The sequence below is a fragment of the Procambarus clarkii genome, chromosome 88 (assembly GCF_040958095.1).
Source record: "Procambarus clarkii isolate CNS0578487 chromosome 88, FALCON_Pclarkii_2.0, whole genome shotgun sequence".
NCBI classification, from domain to species: Eukaryota; Metazoa; Arthropoda; class Malacostraca; order Decapoda; family Cambaridae; genus Procambarus; species Procambarus clarkii.
The window spans coordinates 472,897-480,401 of NC_091237.1; the positions used below are offsets into that span (position 1 = coordinate 472,897).

Genomic DNA, 7,505 nt, shown 5'->3' on the forward strand with positions numbered 1-7,505 from the left:
TTAAAATATTTAATCTATCATAATTACTTCTCTTCTCAAACAGTACCTGGTCTTCTGCTCCTCTGTTCGTCCTGCTCAACTAATCCCTCCCACCTACATCATTCTCCTCCTCTGTCTCCTCCTTCATTGTTCTCACGTTGCCCCTTTATGTCTACTCGTTCTCCCTTTATCTTTATTTCCCCATACCCTCTTCATTCTCTTATTGCGGACCCTCCATCTCTCCTTTCAATGTTCTTTTCTCCTACGCCCTACGATACTTCTCCCTCTCCTTCTGTTCCTTCCCCTTCCACCTTGTCCTTCGCCTCTCTCCAAGCCCTCCCGTCATGTCCTTGCTCTCCCTCCTTGACGACCTTCCCTCTCCCTCCCTCGCTCTCTTTCCTCTCCCTCCCCACTATTCCTGTTTCATCACAGTGTGCCTTATCATAGTCTATGATCATCGCATCAAACCTCGCTGCTATTTCTCGTACTTTTATTCAGGTTTGTTTCGTGCTAAAAGAGACTGTTCGCATACGTGTGTGTGTGTCAGTATACTCACCTAGTTGTGCTTGCGGGGGTTGGGCTCTGGTTCTTTGGTCCTGCCTCTCAACTCTCATTCAACTGTTGTACAGATTCCTGAGCCTATTAGGCTCTATCATATTTACATTTAAACCTGTGTATGGAGTCAGCCTCCACCACATCACTTCCTAATGCATTCCATCTGTTAACTACTCTGACACTGACAAATTTCTCTCTAATGTCACTGTGGCTCATGTGGGTACTCACTTTCCTCTTGCGTCCCCTTGATCGCGTACCACTGGTGTTGAATAGTTTATCCTTGTCTACCCTGTCGATTTCCCTGAGGATTTGGTACGTAGTGATCATGTCTCCCTTTACTCTTCTGTCTTCCAGTGTCGTAAGGTGTATTTCCCGCAGCCTTTCCTCGTAACTCATGCCTCTTAGTTCTGGGACTAGTCTAGTGGCATACCTTTCAACTTTTTCCAGCTTCGTCTTGTGCTTGACATGGTACGGGCTCCATGCTGGGGTCGCATAATCAAGGATTGGTCTTAAATATGTGGTGTACAAGATTCTGAATGATTCCTTACACAGGTTCCTGAAGGCTGTTCTGATGTTAGCCAGCCTCGCATATGCCGCAGACGTAATTCTTTTTATGCGGGCTTCAGGAGACAGGTTTGGTGTGATATCAACTCCTAGATCTTTCTCTCTGTCCGTTTCATTAAGTACTTCATCTCGTATTCTGTATCCTGTGTCTGGCCTCCTGTTTCCACCGCCTAGTTTCATTACTTTTCATTTACTCGGGTTGAAATTTAGCAGCCATTTGTTGGACCATTCATTCAGTCTATCTAGGTCATCTTGTAGCCTCCTACTATCATCCTCTGTTTCAATCCTCCTCATAATTTTTGCATCATCAGCAAACATTGAGAGAAACGTGTCTATACCCTCTGGTAGATCATTTACATATATCAGAAACAGTATTGGTCCAAGGACTGACCCCTACGGGACTCCACTTGTAACGTCTCGCCAATCTGAGACCTCACCCCTCACACTGACTCGTTGGCTTCTATTGCTTTGGTACTCCTTTATCCAATGGAGTACCTTCCCTTTCACTCCAGCCTGCATCTCCAGCATTTTCATCAGCCTCTTATGTGGTACTGTATCAAATGTTTTCTGGCAATCCAAAAATATGCAGTCTGCCCACCCTTCTCTGTCTTGCCTTATTTTTGTTGCCTGGTCGTAGAATTCAAGTAACCTTGTGAGACAGGACCTGCCATCCCTGAAACCATGTTGATGCTGTGATACAAAGTTCTTTCACTCCAGATGCTCCACTAGCTTTCTTCGGACAATCTTCTCCATCAGCTTGCATGGTATGCAGGTTAGGGACACTGGCCTGTAGTTCAGTGCCTCCTGTCTATCCCCTTTCTTGTATATCGGGACTACGTTAGCTACTCTCGAAATTTCTGGCAGCTCCCCTGTTGCCAGTGATTTGTTATACACTATGGAGAGTGGCAGGCACAGTTCTTCTGCTCCTTCCTTTAGTATCCATGGGGACATTCCATCTGGGCCTATAGCCCTTGTCGCATCCAACCTTGTAAACTCTTCCTTACTTCCCCGCTGGTAATCTCAAACTCTTCCAGTGGTTCCAGGTTAACTATTCCCTCTCTTATCTCTGGAATTTCTCCTTGCTCAAGGGTGAAGACCTCCTGGAATTTCTTATTAAGTTCCTCACACACTTCATTGTCGTTTGTAGTGAAACCTTCTTCCCCTATCCTTAATTTCATACCCTGCTCCTTTACTGTGTTTTTTCTTCTGATATGGCTGTGCAGCAATTTAGGCTGAGTCTTTGCCTTGCTTGCAATGTCATTTTCGTACTGTCTTTCTACCTCTCTTCTCATCCTGACATATTCATTCCTGGCACTCTGGTATTTTTCTCTGCTCTCAAGTGTCCTGTTATTCCTATAGGTTCTACACGACCTTTTACTTTGCTGCTTAGCTAGCCTACATCTGTGATTAAACCATGGGTTTCTCATCTTCATTTCACTGTTTTCCTTTTGGATTGGGACAAACTTGTTTGCCGTTTCCTTGCACTTCTGCGTGATGTATTCCATCATGTCTTGGGCCGTCTTTCCCCTGAGCTCTGTTTCCCATGTTATATCTGTTAGGAATTTTCTTATCTCTTCGTAGTATCCCTTTTGGAATGCCAGCCTATTGTTTTCAGTACCCCTCCTCGAGCTTAATAACCCTTCTTCAATCAGGTACTCAAACGCCAGTACACTGTGGTCGCTCTTTCCTACTGGGTGTCTCAAAACCGATTTCTCTTATGTTGGACTCGTTCAGAGTGAAGACTAGGTACAGTCTCGCTGGTTCGTCATTGCCTCTCATCCTTGTGGGTTCTCTGACATGCTGGATTAAAAAGTTTCTTGTCACCACCTCCAATAGTTTGGCTCTCCACATATCCTCGCCTCCATGCGGTTCCTTGTTCTCCCAGTCAATCCTTCCGTGATTGAAGTCGCACATGATGAGCAGGTGGGATCAATTTCTACAGGCAGCAGAGGCTGCCCTCTCAATTATAGTGTTAACTGCCATGTTGTTGTTGTCATACTCTTGACTGGGTCTTCTGTCATTTGGTGGAGGGTTATATATCACTTATACTACTATTCTTGGTCCTCCCATTGTCATGGTGTAGTCTCTGTAATCTATGTTGTCTCTGAAACCCTCACAGCCCGGGATATCCATCTCTTTGAAACTCCATTACTCTCTCATAAGTAGGGCCACTCAGCCTCCTCACCTACCTTCCCTCTCATTCCTTATTACTGTATACTCCTGGGGACACACGGCATTCGTTATGATTCCTGAGATTTTTGTTTCAGTGAGTCCGATTACATCTGGGTTCATTTCTTGTGCTCTTTCCCTTAGTTCACTTGCCATGCTTGTGATCCCATCTATGTTCGAGTACATTACCCTGAAACTGACTCTCTTCTGCTTCTTCTCTGGGGGGACCTGTGAGATCTGGTGTGAGCTATGGATGGGAGGATCTGGTACGGGGAGACTGGTGGAAGAGGAAGGGCTTGGGAGGGTGGGGGAGAGGGGAAGGGTAGGGGGGGTGGGTGAGAGGGGAAGGGATGGGGGGAGAGTGAGAGGGGGAGGGTTGGGGGGTGGGTGAGAGGGGGAGGGTTGGGGGGAGTGGGAGACGGGGATGCTTGGGGGCACAAAAGGGGGGAGGGCTTTGGGGGCTTGGGTGGAAAGGGAAGGCTGAAGTGGGTGAGGAAGAGACGGGGGGGGTTAGGGGAGTGGTGGAGAGGGAAAGGCTTAGGTGGGGTGAGGGGCTTAGGGAGGTGGGGGAGAATGGGAGAAGGGAGGGCGCTGGTGATGGGGGAGATGAGAGGTTCTGGGGAGAGGGATGAGTGGGAGGGGGGGGGGGTGGGAGGAGGGTGCCCTAGGTGGGTACTTAGTGGGGGTTCTCAGGGGATTGGGCAGGTAGGGTGTCTGTTGGGTAGAATGTGGGGGTGGTGCTCCACTCCCTGTGGCTGTTGCACTGTTTGAGGAGGGTTCCCCACTCCCCTCGGGTTTGTAGGGTTTGGGTTGTGGTTCTCTGATTCCCTTCTCTCTTCCTGCACTCCTTCCTTGCATCTACTGCCCACCTTCTCTCTTCCCTTGTCATATCCCTCTGCGGGAATAATTTCTTGAACTTCTGTACATTTGCTAGACCACTCTTCCTTACTAACAGTTCCTCTTTCGTGTTCTCGCTCATGAATACCACCCTTATAATTCGGTCTCTGTCCTTGTTGTACTTTCCAAGCCTGAAAACTTTTTCAACATTTTGGCCAGTTCCCTCCATCTTTACCTTTTTAAGGATTTCGGCAAATATGTTTTTGTCCTTGTCTCTCCACTCCTTTGGGCTGTTCCCCGTTTGCTTCTTAATGCCTCCTAATACTATTGCTTTTTTTTTCTCTGTCAGCCGACTAGTATATCTAGCTGCTCCCTGAGAAGAAGCCACTTCCATGGTAACTTTCCTTACTGCAGACCTAGCTTCAAGGCTTTTTTTAAGCATTTCAGCAAGTGAGGGTTGTATTGTAAGATTCCCCTCAACAGGAAAATTACCATCATCCTGCGGGATGGTTTGCATCTGGTGCTTGGTAGGAATTTCTTTCAGGCTTTTCATTTCATCCTTTGCTGCCTTCAGCTCATCCTGCAGGCTACTGTCTCCTTCATAACACTCAGTCCTTCTCTAAATTCACTCCACATGTGTTCGATTGTATCCCTAAACCAAGTTTCCTGTCCCTCCCCCTCCTCCGAGCTTGTTCCTGCCGTGGTTGTCCTCCTGCGTTTGTTACCCCGAGTTCGTGTCCCTGCCATGTTTCCCTATGAAAGGGAGAGAGAGAGAGAGAGAGAGAGAGATGGAAGAGAGAGAGAGAGAGAGAGAGAGAGAGAGAGAGAGAGAGAGAGAGAGAGAGAGAGAGAGAGAGAGAGAGAGAGAGAGAGAGAGAGAGAGAGAGAGAGAGAGAGGTGTGTGTGTGTGTGTGTAAGGAGGGAGAGGTTGGAGAGAGGGAGGGGATGGTGAGGGTGTGTGGAGTGGATTAGAGTGGGAGGGTTATGGGAGGGTGTGAGCCCTATGGTTGGGAAGATGTTTGTGTACTCTTTGTGCTATGGTGGGAGGGGGTGGGGGTGAGAGAAGGGGGGGTGGTTGCCTCGGTGTAGGGCATAGTATATCTTTCACACCTGGGTGCCAACAAACTAGTCCCCACGTGAGACGTATATTTCCCGAGGTTCGTTTCTGGTTGCTAACTTATATCCAAGACTTACTATTAAAATGCAAAAAACACTTTACACCATTGATTGACTGACTATTTTTTGAGAGGCCTTACCTTACCGCCAATTCAAAACATCCCACAGCACAAACAGATGTTAAAAGTACTGTTGACAGTTCTGTTTACTCCTTGTAGGCCTGCTGTCTCCATCAACGCCGCTACCAGGAATAGGTCCCTCCAACTTGTCGCAATCTATCACCAATCTGCTTCTTGTTCCTCTTAGCACCGAAATATTTCTAATGCTATACGTTTAGAATCTCTTCTTCACTATCCTATTCACTCTTTGTTATGATCTTCACTATCACATCTAGTTGTGTACACTCTGACCTAGCAGTGGGGCACGTACTTGTCCTGGCACAGATGTCGTACCCCTGATCGTGTCTAATTTGCACTATCGGACACAATCCATAAGTTTGCTAGTTTGTAATTGGTGTGTTGCACTTTGTATTATCACTGAACACCAAATTTCCCGTGTATCCCTCTGATGTCCCGAAATATGAAGCCTTATTGACGAGCGCGGCGCAACGTGACCACCTCCCTCGACCCTCGACTGTGTGTGTGTTGTGTGTGTGTTGTGTGTGTGTGTTGTGTGTGTGTGTGTTGTGTGTGTGTGTGTGTACTCACCTAGTTTCCATGTTTTGTGGGAAATTCGAAGTTTTCTCGAATATGAACAGCATTTGAGCATTCCTCAGAAAGCGACCCACAACGGTCGACTAACAACCAAGTTCCTAATTACTGCTAGGTGAACAGAGGCAATGGGTGCAAGGAGACATGCCTACCTGTCTCGCCCTGCCCAGGATTCAAACCTAGGACGTGCCGGGTATGTGTATGTGTATTCACCTAGTTGTACTCACCTAGTTGTGTTTGCGGGGGTTGAGCTCTGGCTCCTTGGTCCCGCCTCTCAACCGTTAATCAACAGGTGTACAGATTCCTGAGCCTATTGGGCTCTATCTTATCTACACTTGAAACTGTGTATGGAGTCAGCCTCCACCACATCACTTCCTAAATGTGTGTGTATTCACCTAGTTGTATTCACCTAGTTGTGTTTGCGGGGATTTAGCTTTGTTCTTTCGGCCCGCCTCTCAACTGTCAATCAACTGTTTACTAACTACTTTTTTTTCTACACACCACACACACACACACCCCAGGAAGCAGCCCGTGACAGCTGACTAACTCCCAGGTACCTATTTACTGCTAGGTAACATGGGCATTCAGGGTGAAAGAAACTTTGCCCATTTGTTTCTGCCTCGTGCGGGAATCGAACCCGCGCCACAGAATTACGAGTCCTGCACCCTATCCACCAGGCTACGAGGCCCCACACACATACACACACACACGTGTGTGTGCCAGGTATAAATGTGGCGCGGGTCAGATGTGACCCAATTTATTGGTCGACTGAAGATATTTAGACAGTGCTTCGACTATTTCGTATTTTTCTTGTAACGAGTGGTCACCGCCTCCTAATATATGCTCGATGGTAAAGGGTATTTTAAGTGAGATAAGTACTTGTTTGAAATTTACTCTGGCACTATAATGTCAGAAGCAATGTAGGAGATAGTGTTCGATTGTTTCAGGCACCTGACAGTGTATGGAGAGTTCGTTGATGTCTGTTCTGTACTTAGAGCTGTGTGCTCAACCCGCCCTCTTAAAAATAACGTCACTTTTGGTTCGTATGCGCACTATGGCCAAATTTGGACGTAATTTGAAATGAAATCGACGCCCAAAAGTGACGTACTGTCCCGTTTTCTGTTTGAGTCGTCCTCAGTAAGGTTAGAAGAGGAAACTTTAAATTAACGTTTTTCATAACGTTCTGAAACTATATTAGAATTTCCTGTCCACCTAACCTATCAGAGGACCCTTAACTTACTGCTGTTGAAAAAAACAAACAAATTTATTTTCATATTTTTTTCATTTCCAAATTATGACCACTTTCGGCCATACTGGTAAACGGCCAAAAGCGACGTTATTTTTAAGAGGACAGGTTGGTGTGGTGCCAGTCTGGTGTGTCCCTGCCTTAATCTGGTCAACGTTATATCAATTTCCCTGCTTTTATATCTGACAAGTTTCCAAGTTTCCCATTTCTTTTTAATGGACCCATAGTACAAGGGTGAGCATGACGTTTTCCATTTCGTCGCAAAATCTTGAGTGATGGTATTTTTGAAGGCTCCTTTACATGCAACATGGGGAATTGGATAACGGGTA

The 7,505-nt window shown here is 46.6% G+C and overlaps 1 non-coding gene across 1 annotated transcript; it reads right to left on the reverse strand.

Annotated features, from left to right (window-relative positions):
• Positions 1–6,546: 6,546 nt before the first annotated feature.
• TRNAT-CGU (transfer RNA threonine (anticodon CGU)) lies at positions 6,547–6,617 on the reverse strand. The gene has a single exon. It is a non-coding gene; the product is annotated as a tRNA-Thr (tRNA).
• Positions 6,618–7,505: the final 888 nt, after the last annotated feature.